The sequence below is a fragment of the Hibiscus syriacus genome, unplaced genomic scaffold (assembly GCF_006381635.1).
Source record: "Hibiscus syriacus cultivar Baekdansim isolate YM2019G1 unplaced genomic scaffold, ASM638163v2 tig00000695_pilon, whole genome shotgun sequence".
Taxonomy (NCBI): domain Eukaryota; kingdom Viridiplantae; phylum Streptophyta; class Magnoliopsida; order Malvales; family Malvaceae; genus Hibiscus; species Hibiscus syriacus.
Window position 1 is genome coordinate 51,604 of NW_024061810.1, and position 18,071 is coordinate 69,674.

Genomic DNA, 18,071 nt, shown 5'->3' on the forward strand with positions numbered 1-18,071 from the left:
AATATGTTAAGGATTTGTTTTATTATGGACTTTACTATTAGGTTATGAAACAAAGTTAAAGTGTCTTATTTTTTTAGTTCAAGTTAATGTCTTCATTACTTTATTACTTTACATTGTATAAGTTTATTATTTTATCAGTTTAGTTTTCTACTATATTATTACTTAAGACTTTATTAGTTTACTACTTTGTTACTCTACTACTGTATTAATTTCCTACGTTATTAGTTTAGTCTTTTTCTATATTATTACTTTAAGATTATATTGTTTTTAATGAACAAAGTTAAAATGTTCATTGTTTTATTAGATTAATATTTTACCATTAGTAGAATCCAATTACAACAATATTAACAGAGCACTTATGTCCAAAGAATCATCAACACAAATCTTATAATACTTTAATCCTAATAGTTTACTTATCAATTTTATTAAAAGTTCAATATTATTAGTTTATGTCAAACAGATTAGCAACACACTAATTTATATTTATGTTCCAAAAAATGTATGTACCTTAAGTCTTGGTCAAGATTTTCCCCCAACATCAGAAAAATAACACTTTGTGTCTTGGAATCCACACTAACCTGTCAAAATCAAATCATTAGATTCTGATTCAGGTTAAAAAAAAATAATTGACAACTCAAGCAGTGTAAACACTCAAACTTTACCTCTGAAAAAAATCTTACATCTATTTTATAATTTTATGTCTCTAAAATATTACTTTATAATCACCTTAAATCATTCAAAAAATCATTTATATATTTGGATGAGATTAATATAATAAAAATTAACCGAGCAGAAATAACTCGATAATAATTTAATTTATTATTGAAAAAAATATATTTAGGGTGAAGTACTTATTTAATTAAGGTTATAATTAACGTTATATTTTTTTATTTAGTTGCATGTTAAAAAATTTCGATGACTATAAATATTTTTTTAATTTTATATATTTAATAAAATTTTAAATTAAAAATAATTTGATCAATAAAATTCATAAATTTAATAATGGATTTATTATATAAATTGATATATGAATTTGACTAATTTTCTAAAATTAGTTCTTGATTTTTTTTCTCTTAAATTGATATTTAAACCTCCCATATTTTCCAAACACATGAAACATTGCAACCACAAAATTTTCAAGAAATTCAAAACTAAATAAATGGAGCCTATGCATTACCAAAGTTTAAAATTGGCACTTAAGAAGCCATAAAATAGCAATGAAATCCTTTAGAAAAACTAGCAGTCCTTGAATATATATATATATATATATATATATATATATATATATATATATATATATATATATATATATATATATATATATATATATATATATATATATATATATATATATATATATATATATATATATATATATATATATATATATATATATTCATGGGTTAATTATATATAGTTCCTAAACTATTATTTTTGTTTCGTTTTAGTATCTAAACTTTCATTTATTTCATAATCATACTTAATATTTACTTTTTATTTCATTTTAGTACCATTCCATTAAAAACTAATTATGACACTTTATTTTTATGGGTAAATTATATCATTCATCAATCAACTATCTTTTCACTCCTAGCTTGGTTACTAAAGTTTAAAAAAAATTCAATTTAATTACTCAACTTTCAAATTATTCTTATTTCTATCACTATGATTTATTTTATTAATAATTTTTGTGGCATGACACTTTTTATTTGTATTTTATTAATATATAATCAAAATAAAAAAATTTGAAAGCTAGAGTGATTAAATTAGGAGTAATTTGAAAGTTAAGTAATTAAATTAATACAATTTAAACTTTAGTAATCAAAATAGGAGTGAGTAGATACTGAATGATGAATGATGCAATTTAACCATGAAAAAGGTGCCACGTACAACTCACCCTTTAAGCTTTTAACAATGACGTACTAAAACAAAATAAAAAATAAACATTAGGTCTGATTTTGAAAAAAATAAATGTCTAGGTACTAAAAAGAAACTAAACTGATAGTTCATGTACTAATATGTAGTTTACCCTATATTCATTCTATCGTCAAGTTCAATAATTCCAGAGGCAACCAAGTTCAATAATTCCAGAGGCAACCAAGTTCAAGAGCTTCAGCAGAAGATGAAGAATCCTGGGGAAACTCTTCCTTTGAATCATGCTTCGAGAATCGCAGCATCTTCAACATAGAATGATCTTGAATCCGAGAACTGCAACTGATTTCCAATGTTAATGATTTGGACCGAATCAGCAAAGTTTGATACCGCAGCGTTCCATGAAAGACAAGTGTTGAAGCCATCAGTGATCTTCCATGTGATCGAAGGAACAGGTCGGCTGAGATGTCTCAACGGCGGTTACGGTTACACTGTCATGTGGTGAAGAATCCACCAATGGTGGCAAATCGTGTTCATGCAAAATCGACATCTTAAACCCAGAAATATTCAACTTCTTTTTAAATACTCTACAAATAACCCACTCGTTATACGCTGAACATTTCCCTTGTAAACGATACTCATGCATCACCCAATCAGTTTTAATTTCCATTGGGAGCTCTTCCTTTGTAAAAAACCAAAGTTTTCTTCATCCCAACAACTGTCTTAGCCTCCAAAATCTCTTTATCTTTGCCGGTGGCTTTCCAGTAACCAGCTCCAGTTGCCCTGTTTGTTCTCAAACCAGTGGGGTATTTCCTGTCTCTCATGCAGAAAAAATACCATTCCTTTTCACCCATTTTTGCTTTCCCTTCATTAAAAAGGTCAGATTAAATTCTGGAAAAATTGTAAAGTTAGTTAATAAAACTGAGGATGGATTACTTACGAGGCAAATCCCAAGGCTCGAACTTGTTTAAATCGGCTTCAGCAATGGCTACTGCGTTGAATTCCATTTTAATAACTTTCCGAGAAAGATAATGAGTTATCAACTCTTCATCTGTTGGGTGGAATCTAAATCTTGGAGGCAACTCAATCTGTGATGTGTTTTCCATTTCACACAATTTAGTTATGGAAGCTTCTACTGTTGGATATGGAAGGGTGGAGAGGAACAGAAGCTACTAAATACTAGCTTTGGGGAGGAGAAGCGTGGATGACAAGAAACTACAGTTTTAATATAAAAAAATAATTAAAATGTGATATCCAAATTTATAAATTTATGTAATATATATTTAAAGTCTCTTTGTTAGTTGTTAGTATTTGTTTAACCAAAGTCATCTACTATGCAATAAAAAACATATTTTATTAGTAGGAAAAGTGAAAAACATAGTTTAGTTGTTTTTCCTAAATGCAAGAAAAATATCAGCCAGACTCAGTTAAGGCTTTTATCACCATACAAATGTATACCACAGATTCTTTGATTGTTTCCATGTGAAAGAGCTTGGTGCTTATGGTTCAATGGATTATCTATCAGATATGTGTTCATAGGAAGCACAAAATGCATCTAACCTAAAAGCATATGTGAATGCTTGATCTTAGGCGGTTTTGTCATGCATGAACCAAACATATTGAATTTTAGTTTTCATTAACATATTGTTGGAAAATTTGCTCTCTCAAACCCTTTTTTATGCCAATAATACAACGTATCACCATAAATCTTAAAATAAACTAAAGAAATTCATATAAAATACTTTCTTTTAGAAAGAAAAAAAAATCAATCTTGAAAGAAATAACCAAACCGTCCCCATAAAAATAATCTATGTTGATTCTGTTAATTAACTATTCATTAGGCTTAATGCCCAAATACGTGCCTAAACTATACATTTTTTGCTAAATAAGTTCCTACTTTTTTTCTAAATAAGTTCCTACATTTTTTTGATCCTCAAGGTGCCTAACATTACAAACGTTAGCACTTTAGGTGCTCGGGACGTAAAGGTCATTAAATAAAAACTGTTATCCATTCATTTTCTTACACGTGCCCCTGATTATATTTTTTTCATTTTTCTATAAAATTTGAATATATTAAAATTAAAATAAATAAAACATTAATATTAATATTTTTAATCCTAATAATTTAACCTAAAAGTAAAAAACCTCCACCGCCCAATTCACCAACTACCACCTCCAGTTTATTCCCTATATGCTCTAATTCACTCTCCACCACCACCCTCACCTCCTCCATGTATAGAACTACCTCCACCACCACCACCATGTGTAGAGTACTCTCCACGATCACCACATTCCCCAATTTATTACAAGCCGCCCCCATCACCTTCACCTCCTCCACCATCAGTTCATCACCTTTCTCCCCCACCGCCCATTACTTACAAAAGCCCACCCCCACCATAATCGCCACCACCAGCTTCGGTATACTTCTGGGAAGGTATTCACAAAAAAAGAAAAATTAAAGAAAAAATATAGCACTTTATATCAACTATGGGACCAAACTATCCATTAAACGCCATTGAAGAAGGGTCAAAGGCCTAGAAAAATAGGATTTAAAGAGGATTCAAACTTCAAAGGAGAAATTGTCTCTTTTATTCAATTGAGAATTGGTATGGGATCTTTAGTGTATTTAAAATAAAGAAAAAGACAGAGAGATTAGGTTGCAGAGAAAGTTGTATGTGTAGAGATGAATTTCACAAGAACACCATGAATTATCTTCATGCTTACAATGGCATAATTGAATGGGGGAGGGGGAGAGTTGTAGAGAATGGGGAACGAGGGTCGGGGTAAATTTTAAGGTTTTTACTTTTAGATTAAAATATTAGGATTAAAACATTAATATTAATGTTTTATTTATTTTAATTTTAATATATTCACATTTTATAGAAAAATGAAAAATATTTATAATCAAGGTCACGTGTGAGAAAATGAATGGATAATGGTTTTTATTTAACAGTCGTTACAATTCGGACACCTACAGTTCTAATGTTTGTAACGTTAGACACCCGAATGGGCTAAAAACAATGTAGGCACTTATTTGGCACAAAAGGTATAGTTTGAGCACTTATTTGAGCATTAAGCCTATTCGTTAATATCTTAGTAAATGTTAACCTACCAAAACTCATGTTTCGTATACAATTATTCTTCAAGAATATGATTGAACTAAATCATAATAAATATGAAATCAAAATTTAAGATCAATATACCAAATCATTAAGAATAAAATATTAGATGTGGAAGTGTACCTGAATTAATTTATAGGTCAAAATCCTTGAGCATTTCTTTGATTATGATCTTCCAAGAAGATAGTTTTCTCTTGCCGTAAAAACTTTCGAGAATAAGAGTAATACAAGTTAATATATTTCTTAGGAACCACTACCTCTTTATATAGACTGAATATTAGGTCAATATTTTAAGTATTTATAATTATGTCCCTCGTCAAATTATAAATATAACTTACGATATCTTCATTTTAATTCGAGACACTTTAGTGCCTATAGTACAAGTAACTTAATTAGTTAATTAATTTTGTGGCATACTTTATGATAACATTGTACGTTATACTTATGTGGCCACAATTATGGATTTTAATCCAACAATCTGTCACTTGTACAACATATGTTTCTAACAATATACAACATTATTTAACTCATAATTTACAATCATATAATAAGTATTTTGTAATAATCTTGTCCATTAACTATATTTGTATAGGATCATAACAATTTTAGTAAATGTTAACCTACAAAAGTTCATGTTCCATATACAATTATACTTCAAAAATCATTAGTAGATATGACTATTTGTCTTGTAACATTGTACTGACCTTACATATAGTTGCATTTAAGTTGCAAATTATGTAACACCCCAAATTTTGGACTAGGTGTTTCGAGTTTTCCCGAGAGATAAGTGAACCTTGTGGAGTTTGTAATTAAATTGTGGGCTAAAGTTTGGGTTTAATTGGGTTGGAATTAAGCTCAAGTGGTCTAAAAGGAGGATTTTTGTATATAAGGCCAATTACGAGGGACCAAAAATGTAATTATTCCATTTTTGAAAATTGAGGTCGATTTTCTTGGGATTTTATCACATGTTGGGTATGGCTTTCGGTGACAAAGGATGAAGGGCTTTTGTCTCTTCTCTTCATTTTCTTCTCTGTATCTTTTTATTCATGCTTCTTAGGTCAAAGATAAGTCCTTTGGACAAGTTTTAAGCTCTTTCTAAACTCTAAATTTATCCTCAAGCCTTACAACAACATCATTTTATGATTCAAAACATTTTTTCAAGTGTTGGCTAGAGAAAGTGGGTGATAAGTATCTTAGTTCAAAAGGAGAAGGAGATAGCAAATATAGTTGAAAAGAGAGGCTCATTTCGGGTTTCTAACACCAAGATAGTGTATTTTTAATCTTTCATGGTATTAAGGCATTCATAATCATGACATTTTGCTGGGGATTTGGGTTTTGAGTATATTTGGGGATTTTGCTTGATTTCATGCTTAAATGACTTTTTGTGTAAAACATGTGTTTTTATGATACTTTATGACCCTAAGTAACTTTCATAAGCTTTAACTCATGATTTGGGACCAAACTAAAACCTTTGAGATGATTCAGAGAGTGTTTCTCGAGCTTAAACAAGGCATTTCTGGGTTTGAGTATCGATATTGGATGAACAATATCGATACTAATTGAACTAGGATGATTTCTAGATAGTTTCAGCATGGAGTATCAATACTGAGGGTAGGAGTATCAATACTACCCCTCTGGTATCGATACTAAAGGTATCTGGTATCGATATTGGGCCATTGTTTTTGCAAAAAAAAAGTTATTTTTTTACTAATACTAAAAAAAGAATTGATACTTGACTAGGGGTATCGATATTACATGTAGTTTATCAATACTACTCATTTTTTATGATTAAATTCGACTTTACTAAGGCCCGTAAGAGTTAAAGATGACCCGTAATGATGGGACTTAGTCCGTGAGGGACACAAATGGTAAAAGGTGCCTATAAACATTCTTAAAATGAGGTTACGATCGAAGTAACCATATTAGGTGTAATATGTCCAAGTATATTAGGTCTAGCATATATCGAGTAAATAAGAACGAGGGATCTTTATGGAGGATGTACCGACAAGCGGTATAATAATCTAATCAGATTACAAAATAAGGGAGTCATGTACTATGAGAACTTCGATAAACCAGGTACGTACAAGTTGTCCCTTCAATTCAAGGGTAAATTGAGGGAAAAGTGATGAGAACGACTAGACTATTGCTACTAAAAAATGAGCCTGAGTCAAGTATCGGGCTAGCAAATAATTCAACTAGTGAAAAATAGAAAAATGAATTGTCATAATGTAATTGAACAAATAGAAACCTCCTTAGAGACAGAAATGACTAAAATACCTCGAGTGTTAAATGACTAGAATAGAGCAGTTTAATAGACTAACATATGTAACAAACTAATAAACCCTTGTATAACGTTTTAGAATAGAGAATGCACAAGATAAAAACTAGTGAGGAGATGACCTCACTTAAGTGTGATAAGTTATACTAGTGTGTAGCTAGGCTACATTGGTTACCTTAATGGGGCATTGTTAGTGATGTGTGGATTCTGGGTCTTTAGACATGCATGTGTAGTTACATTAGTACAGTACAAGAGATATCCTTAAATTTTGGCTTGATGGCTATTTTAGACCGACCGAATGCTTCAATTAAACGAGAATTATATCAATGATATGTGATTACCAAGTTCCCTCTCCATGATCTACCTAAATTTTATGTTAGACCAGAAGATCATTCAACAGTTTAGTTAGAATTTTACCGATGTTATATGATATCAAGATTCGCTCAGTTGTCTAGTATCTTATTGTTATGTGAGACCAGATACTAGCAGTGTGTCATGTGTTGCATTTAGAGAATGTTCGATAGTCACATACCCAATAGAAGTATACTTATAACGAGGCCCTTAGTAGAGGATTAACGGAAGCATGAAACTCCTACATTAGCAATAGAATAGTTGAACTTAAGTAGGTAGCACTTGATTATTATAATGAATGTACCTACTTCTTAGTATCAGGTCTTCTGGCATGATTATGTTTATGAGACTCATAATGCTGCTCTAGATTAGTAATTATACTATTGTGCTTTATAAGCTTAACATTCAGATGTTACCGTTCATAGGTTATTAGCTTGAATTGTTCGAGCAGCACTATCACAGGAGGACTTCTAGCATCACTTTCAGAGTAATGTACTATAGCTTAAATGAGCATGCGTATTCATAGAAACTTACTTCTGTTTTTGAATTATCAAACTTGGGTTATATTATTTTTTATTTAAACTATGTGTCGCGAAGCTCCGGTTTGTAAATATGTTTTTGTAATTGTCATGTATGTCTATTTTGGTATCATTCAATATGTTTTAATATGAAAATGAACAAGTTTCGATAGCCCAATATGGAACTTTAGGCATAATAGGGTTTAGAGTATTACTTTTAGAGGTATCAAAGAGTCAAGTTGAGTCAGTTCTAGGACCTAGTGATTGGTTATAGTAAGATGCCAATGAATACATACCCCGAGGTACAAACGGTACTGATATAAGTTTGGAATCCTGATGGTGTTTTCTTTCTTTGTTTGTGTTGTAGAAATTTACGATGGTCGATACTTCTGAGCAGTCTCAAGGATATGATGGATAGTTGTGTCTCTCATCCCGATGACGTCGATGATAAGTTCTTGCCTAGGGTATAGGATTATGGGGTCTCGTTAGGTGTGGGAGTCGTAGAAGTGACATTTGTTATGGATGGAAATTCCATCCGCATCTAACGAATTCTGACTAGATCTGACTCGATTGGGTCATATTTTTTATAAAATTTTGGGTTTGGGTCGAGTCATATTTCTTAAGGGGTGAAGTCGGGTCAGGTGGAGGGTGAAAAAATTCTGACCTGACCCGAACTGAGAATAATAATGTAATTGCTTTAAAAATATTATTATTATTTTAATTAAATCATTAATTTATTTTGGGTCGAGTCAGGTCAGATTTACACTTTAAAAAATTAGGTCAGGTCAGTGTCAGGTGAAGGATATATATTTTTCAGGTCGGGTCAAGTCAAATTCGAATGGATGGTGCATATTTTCGAGTCGGGTTGACCAAACACCCACCCTAACCCAACCCATTATCATCCCTAACCTTTGTTATTTGGATTCTACTCTTGAGGAGATAGTGGATGTTATTCCTAGAGCTTAGATTGTTTAGCCTACCACCCAGAGTACATTAGTATCGATAAAGTCCCTAATAAAAAGACTGAAGAGGTATAAGATAACCGATTTATATGGTTCAGGTGATGATGATTTGATTTTGATCAATTAGTGGTTGAGAGAAACCATGAAGACTTTGACATAACTTTCTCTTACCTTGGAGAGTAAGTTAGAGTGTGTCACTGCTTTACTCAAGGGTGATGTTATCGATTGGTGGGAGACTATAAATATGGTTCTACAGACAGAGGTGTCGACATGGGGTCATATCCTAAGCGAGTTTAGAGGCAAGTATATTGGTGAGGCATACATGAGTGGGTTGAGGATACAGTTCACTCAACTAGTTCAGCGAGATCGCTCAATGTATGATACAAGAGAGATTTTTTCGATTGAGTCGTCATGCTATAGAGTTGGTTATGATCAAGTTCTTGAGGTGCAAGAGGTTCTTCGAGGGGTTTTATATTGATATCAATGTACAGTTGGTGGTAGATCCACCTGGAATATTTTCATAGTTGACACAGTAAGTTAGGGTTATAGAAATGATGTAGAGTATGAGGATAAGCTTGTTAGGTGAGACTGGTACTTTGACCATAAGGATCTCAATACTAGTAAAATTATATCAGCCACTGGCCAAGAGGGCCAAGGATTCTATTATATAGATGAGAGTGATGTCAGCTTAGTTACTCCAGTCGAGTTGTCATACGTATAGTCTCATAGGAGACTATCAGCTTTACCGTCTATGGCGAGCTTGGGAAGCTTTGGTAAAATAGTAAGATATCCAGAGTGTGAGCATTGTGGAAAGAATCATCAATGAAAGTTCTTTATACTCTCTTGGAAGTGTTATAGATGTGGATCGTTCGAGCATGTGGTAAAGGAATACCCTAGTTCGGATAGTGATTTCTCAACTCAACCTAGGCAAACAATCATGATAGTTCAACATAGTAGAGAGTATACACAAAGAGGTGTCAATGCTATGCTGAGGCATGAGAACAAAGGAGTGGATCGACTTGTTTCTGGTTTGAGTGCATGTGATCCAGTTCGTCAAATTTTTGTCAGACCTAAAAGGATATTAATGGCACATATGAGATCCATGTACATTTTTAACAACTCCAGTTATTTATGTTGCACTAGTATTCATGAGTTTACGTATTTATTTGTGGTGCTAAATAAACTATCTGTAAAATGTATTCGTGTAGAAGATCTAAATGCCTAGTTGGTGGACCAAAGCGAAATAAAAAAGGTTTACCTTAGATATTTTTTGAGGGCTTGGGTTAGGCTCTATAACCGACCTAAGGGAAATTGTTAGCACAAGAGTTGCTTTGACCTCAGGGTTGTGGGTCTAGAGACATGAGAATAGGTGATTGTTCCTTGTTGATTTAAAGATAAACTCTAAGAAAATGTTTAGCCATAGAATCCTCCACCCTTGTGTGTTTCATAGGGGAGCATCTATGTGGGTTGTCAAAGTTAGATATAAGACTATAAGGAAATTTTTGAATTGTTAGTTGAGGGATCATGTGACCAACGTCAAAGAGATTTAGTAATCCCAAGTTCAGTCTTGGAGGCAGATATATTCATGAGAATGTTAAGAATACACAAGTAACTCTAGCCAATATGACAATCATATTGTTAGCCAGAAATATCATAATATATCTCAACTAGAGCAAAGGTACTTCAGTTGTTAACTGGGCATAGATGCCCAATAAATACAAGAAGTAAGTTAGCAAGGTGTACGTTTCTGATGTAATAGTTCCAAATCTCACCCTAAGTATTAAGGATACTATAGGTAAGATAGAGGGGTGTGAGTTTGGAGATGTAATAAACCATCTAACTACATAATGATGCCTTCTTGTGGGAATAGTAAGTGATTTAGCTATGTGATCTAAGCCTCATCCTTGATTTCTTTGTGTTGGTATATGAGCACGAGTTATCTACAACACTTAATAGTATGCAATGATGTGTAGTACCATGGATTTTAGTGCTTGAGGCTATAGTAGGCAAAGTACTTTAAGTGTCGATTGACTAGCGTTAATTGTCATCATATAACACAGTGGTGGTAAGCGGTTGTAAGTACAAAACTTAGAGTAAAAGAATCTATTGCGACAGATCTTTTCTTTGTGATGCATGCTCTCTATGAGAGCTAAATGTTGCTAGTTTTACTCAGCAAGTAACAGATTTCAACTGTGATTGCAAGGAAAATGAGAAATGTTTGAATAGCATGGATGAAATTGAATTAGATTTTCATAACAAAAATGTTTTAGATCGATATATATAAAGTCAGGAATCGACATCATATCTTCAGTAGACGACATCGAGACTGTGTATGAAAAATGTCCATAAGATCTCGACGTGAAGTATGACGAGTTACCTATGTTTAGTAAGTAAAAGAGGCTATAGGGTGGTGCATTATATTAACTCAATTGAGTAGAGTTAGCTAGTGGAGAGTTTAGCTATTGAAAATGAGTCATGGAGAAGTGTTTGACCTAAGGGTAAGTTGTTATTCGATTCAAGTAAATTTCGATGAAAAAATTCTTTCAAGGAGTAGAGAGTTGTAACATCCTAAATTATGGACTAGTAGTTTCATGTTTGCGCGAGAGGTATGTGGACCTTGTGAAGTTTGTAATTCAAGTCGTTGGGCCAAATTTGGGCTTAATTGGGTTGAAATTGAGCCTAAAAAATCATAAAAGGGGATTTTTGCATATAAGGAAAAATGTGAGGGCCAAAGTATAATTATACCACTTTTTATAATTAAGGTTGATTTACTTGTGATTTTATCACATGTTGGGCGTGACTTTTGGGGACAAAAGATAAAGGGTTTTTGTCTTTTCTCTTCATCTTTCCCTTTTTTATTTTCTTTCCCTATCTTATTCTTCAAGCTTTATAGGTCAAAGGTAAGTCATTTGGGCATGTTTTAAACTCCTTCTAAACTCTAAATTTATCATTAAGCCTTTTAACAACCTCATTTCACGATTCAACACCCTTATTTTCATGTGCTGGCAAGAGAAAGTGGATGGGGAGAATCATAGTTCAATAGAAGAAAGATATCAAGTATAGTTGAAAAATGCGACTTATTTTGTATTTTTAACATCGGATAGTGTATTTTAATCCTTTATGGTGTTAATATTCATAATCATGATGTTTTTTTGGGGATTTCGATGTAGAGCACATTAGGGAGTTTTGCTTGATTTCATGCTTAGATAATATTTTTTGTGTAAAATTGTGTTTTTATGGTACTTAATGACCCTAAGTAACATATCTAAGCTTTAGCTCATGATTTGGACCAAACTAAGACCATTAGGATGATTTTTGAGTGTTTCTCAAGCTTAAATAAGGCAGTTATGGTTTTGAGTATAAATATTAGATGAACAATATTGATATTGCTTGAACAATGATGATTTCTAGGTTGTTTCAATAGGAAGTATCGATACTAAGGGAGGAGTATCGATATTGCCCCTCTAGTATCAATACTGAAGGTATGAGGTATCGATAGTAGCCATTTTTTAGCAAAATAGAAGTTGTTTTCGATACCGATACTCAATGGGGTATGGATACTTGACTAGGGGTTATCGATACTACATGTAGGGTATCGATACTACTCATTTTGGATTGTTAAATTCGACTTTGTTAAGGTCTGAAAGAGTTATGAATGACCCGTAATGATGAGACTTAGTCCGTAAGGGACATAAATGGTAAAAAGTGCCTAGAAACACTCTTAGAAGACAGTTATGACCGAAGTAACCATATTAGGCATAATACATCCAAGTTCTTCATTTGAGCACGTATCGAGTAATTAAGAATGAGGGATCATTGTGGAGGATGTATAGACAAACAATACGATAAGATAATTAGATTACGAAATAGGAGAATTATGTACTACGAGAGCATCGATGAACCAAGGACGTATAAGTTATCCTTCCAATTCAATGGTGAATTGAGGAAAAATGTTATGAGAGCAAGTAGACTATTGCTACCAAGAAATGAACCCGAGTTGAGTATCAGGCTAGGAAATAATTTAGTAAGTGAGCAGCAGAAACAATAATTGTCATAAAATTACGAAACGCATAGAGACCTCCTTAGAAAAAAATAAATAAAATTCCTCAAGTGTTAAATGACCAGAATAAAGGCTTAATATACTAACAGATGTAACAAACTAATAAACCCTTGCATAATGCTCTAGATGAAATAATGAACGATATAGAAACTATTTAGGGGATGACCTCACTCAATGTGTGATGAACTATGCTAGTGTATAGCTAGGATACATTAATTGCCCTAGTTGGGCATTATTAGTGATGTGTGGCCTTTGGGCCCACAAACATGCATGTGTAGTTGCATCAATACAATATATGAGATATCCTTAAAGCTTGCCTTGATGGCTATGTGACACTGATTCTATACTTTAGTTGAGCTGGAATTATACCAATGTTATGTGATTATCGGGTTCCCCTCCATGATCTACCAAAATGCTATGTAGACTAAGAAATCATTCAGTAGTTTAGTGGATTTTTTCGATGCTATATGATACTAAGATTCCCTCAGTTATCTAATATTTGATAGTTATGTAAGACCAAATACCAATAGTGTGTCATATGTTACATTTAGAGAATGCACAGTAGCTACAGACATTATGGCAAGAGAACTGATAGAATTATACTCATGGAGAAGTCCTTAGTAGAGGATTAAGAGAAGCATGAGTCTCCTACTTTAGCAATAAAACAGTTAAACCTTAAGTAGGTAGCACTTGATTATGATCATGCATGTACCTACTACTTAGTATCAGGTCTCCGAGCATGCTTATGTTTATGAGACTCATAAAGCTGCTCTAGATCAGCGATTATACTATTGGGCTTTGTAATCTCGGGTTTAGATGTTTCTATTCACGGATTATTAGCTTGAGTAGTTCGAGGAGCACTATCACATCAAGACTTCCAGTATCTTTTGCAGAGTATTATACTGTAGCTTTAATGGACATGTGTATTCATAGAACCTTACTTATGTTTTGGATTATCAAACTTGAGTTGTATTATTCAATTTAAATTATGTGTCATGGAACTTCGGTTTATAAAAGTTGTAATCCTCTAAACCGGCCTGGATGTTATGCCTAAATCTAGGCGGTAACATATCGCATTCAAAAATTCTTTTTATATTTAAAACAACGTTAAAATCCAAATAATATTATACTATGAAATTTATCCATAATAAGGATTCATACGATAAACATATATAGATATATCAGAAAATCGTATAAAACATTTATGGAACAAATACAAATATCAAGATGATAGCAAAACACAAGTCACCAAAATATAACAGAGTCATATAGAGATATACAATAGTATAAAAGTAGGAGTAGTCGATCCTCCTAATGCCAAGTCTACTAGCCTAGTTTGTTATTATCTGAATGTTAAAATTTACGGAATGAGCTAAAAAGCTCAGTGTTCTCCTTACGATGTATAAAAACATATAGATAAAATATTTTAGTAAAATTGGTTTATCAAACATGTTTTCAAAACACGAATACTACCCCCGTCCAATCACCAGAATGTGTAGGTTCCCAAAATCATACACCCACCTGTACACCCAGTAAGGGCTACCCTGTGCACAAAGAAGAGGAGCCTGCAATAAGGTCTTATCCTGTGCACAAAGTAGAGGAGCCTGTAGTAAAAACTTACCCTGAACAGCTAAAGAACCTGACACCATAGGCCTGGAACTCGCACCACCTCTCTGAATAGACTCACCCCTTCCTCTCTTTCTAGGGCGTGAAGAAGAATTAATAGAACCAAAAGAACTACTGAATCGGTCTCGATCTCTCATGAACTTCATACCCACTCGCTTTATCTCTTCGGCGGTCTTGGCTATCTCAAACAAGGCATCAAAATTCGTTTCCCAGTGGGTAGCAACTCGACTCCTAATCTCATACCAGTCTATTCTCAAACCTCAAGCACCCAATAGCATAGCGGCTCAGTCTGATAAACTCAATCTCATAGTCCATAACAGACATATCACCTGCTCCAAATTCTGAAACTCCTAGCATCGCTCCTGTAGATATCTCTCTCCGATGTATCGACTCAAAAAACGTTCCTTTAAAAGAGCCCAAGTCAACATATTTCCCGGAATACTACCGAAAATTGATTGCCACCACCGAAAACTTTATTTCTTTAGCATATCTAGGGCCCTCTTTAACTTTTGCTCATGCATCAAATCCATCTCATCCATAATCCTCTCTGTATCCTCAAACCAATACTCAGCGTCAGTCGGAGGTCCATCAGTAATGCCTTCGAAATAAACTACTCATGCAGCTACCAAAGACTTTGAAATCTCAATAGCAAACATATTACCAAGGACTCTAGCAGCTCTCCTGAACATGCGAAAGACAACTCTATTAATGGCATCCTCATCCATATCGTGTCCTCGTCCTCAGTGACGGGAGGGTATCTCGCTTGAGTACCGGATCATCTCTAGAAATAGATTGATCTATATGTGGAACAGGAGGATCTTGCAGAGACATAAGATCGTCTATCGTAACAGAAGATCAAGTCGCTCGCCCTCGACCACAGCCACGGTCTAGCCTACGATCTCTAGTCGCACTCATCGAGTAAATTTACAAGCCTCTACATAATGAATTTGAACCTAAATTAGACTAGAATCAGGAATCTGAATATATTTAAACTAATAAAATAAGGTGACACGATTTTTGAAAAATATCTTGAAAAATCCAGATTTTGGACTCATCCACAGTCCGAGTGTTTAAAACCAAAGGCTCCGATACCACCAAGTGTAAACCCCTCTAAACCTGGCTTGGACGTTATGCACAAATCTAGGCGGTCACATATCACATTCATAAATTCTTTTTATATTTAAAACAACGTTAAAATCCATATAACAGTATAATATGAAATTTATCCATAATAAGGATTCATACGATAAACATATATATAGATATATCAGAAAACCGTATAAAATATTACGGAACAAAATACCGATAATACAAATATCAATATGGTAGAAAACACATGTCACCAAAATAATATAAAGTCATATAGAGATACAATAGTACAAAGTAGGAGTAGTCGATCCTCCTGATGCTAAGTCTGGTAGGCTAGTCTGCTATTTCTGAAAATGTTAAAATTTACAGAATACGCTAAAAAGCTCATGTGCTCCTTACAATGTATAAAAACATACAAATAAAATATTCAGTAAAATCAGCTTATCAAACATGCATGAACACAACCCCCGTCCGATCACCAGAATGTGTAGGTTCCCCAGAACCATACACCCACCTGTACACCTAGTAAGGGCTTACCCTATGCACAAAGAAGAGAAGCTTGTACTAAGGTCTTATCATGTGCACAAAGCAGAGGAGCCTGTTGTAAGGACTTACCCTGAGCACAAAGCTGAGGAGTCTGCGATAAAGACTTGCCCTGAGCACAAAGTTGAGAGCCTGCGGTAAGGACTTACCCTGGGCACAAAGCCGAGAAGCCTACGTGTTGAGTTAATAGATCAATGAATCGGCCATGAGGGGGTGAATTGGCAATAAAAATTTTGGTGGAAGCTTTTGCAGAAAATTGAAAATAATTGCATAACGATTTAGAGTGGTTCGACTATCTCAACGAAAGTCTTCGTCCACTACCTTAGCTATCCACACTAAGGATTTTCCAACAAATTCACTAATTTGTTCTTTCTTTTGATGAGAAAGAGTAACCTTACAACTCCCTCAAGAATTATACCCCAAATTCTTGAGAACACTCTCTCTCAAAGAGAAATACACAAATTTGCAAACTTACAGAAAAACCTCACAAGGTAAGATGTTTGCACAATTCTAGAACAAAGAAAAAACACTAAAAATGAATACAATTTAGCACAATAAGTTTTCTTGAAAGCAAAATGAATATTGAATGAAAATTTAGCTTGAAATGCTCAAACTTGAGGTTGATGCTTTCTCTTTGATTCTCTAGTTTCTCTTCTTAATTGTTATTGATCAATGGCTCCTACGCTTGTTTAAATACTCCTTGGATCATTTATGAACGTTGGTATTATTAGTAGAGCCAATAGAGTCGTATTGTGTGAAAACAACTAAATAAAACAGTTGGGAGCGGGTGTGCATCGATGCATAGCCAAGGTGCATTGGTACACTAATTACATTCGATGCTTCAAAAGAGCCAGGAGTGCATCGATGCATGGTCTGTACATCGGTACTAAAATGCATTCGATGTTTCAATAAATTCAAGAGTGCATAAATGCATGGATGTGCATCGGTATACAAAATTCATTCGGAATGGGTGTGCATCGATGCATCAAATGAGTTCATCGGTACATCCCTTCATAAAATTGATTTTTGGCTCGATTTTGGTTCGAAATACTTTGTAATAATTGTTTCAAAATATTTAAGTTTAAAGCACAATTTTAAAATTTAGTAAGGATTGAAATTGATCTTTGAAAAACATGGAGTATATTTTGATATTCGAATAATTGAATAGAATACTTTAAAAAAAGATTGTAAAATCTTAAAATTCATTTATACTTAATTTTTTATATCGAAACATCAAAATGTTTCAACAATCTCCCTATTTTTTATATAACAAAACATTTAAGTAATTTTAAGATTTTCTTTAAAAAACATTTTTGAAAAGCAATTTTGTAAAATTACTCCCCTTACTATAACACTTCTTCTCCCCCTTTTTGTAAATCAAAAAGACTATAAAATGTTTTGTTAAAAACAAGACTTTGAAAATTTTAGTCAATTGATTTTAAATAATAATAGCTTAAGCTGCTAAGATCAATCAAGAGAATGTTAGCCATTAGTTTCATAAATCAATATTCATATATAATGTGTAATGGTAATTTGGTCATATTCTAAATGATGTAAATGATGCAAGAATTATTAAGTGCAAATTAAAAATTCAAACAAACCAAATATATTATTAAGTTCAATCATCCAAAGTATTCAAGTTTAAACATCCAA

The 18,071-nt window shown here is 33.1% G+C and overlaps 1 pseudogene; it reads right to left on the reverse strand.

Moving 5' to 3' along the window:
• Positions 1 to 2,078: 2,078 nt before the first annotated feature.
• Positions 2,079 to 4,213, reverse strand: LOC120209950 (annotated as a pseudogene).
• Positions 4,214 to 18,071: the final 13,858 nt, after the last annotated feature.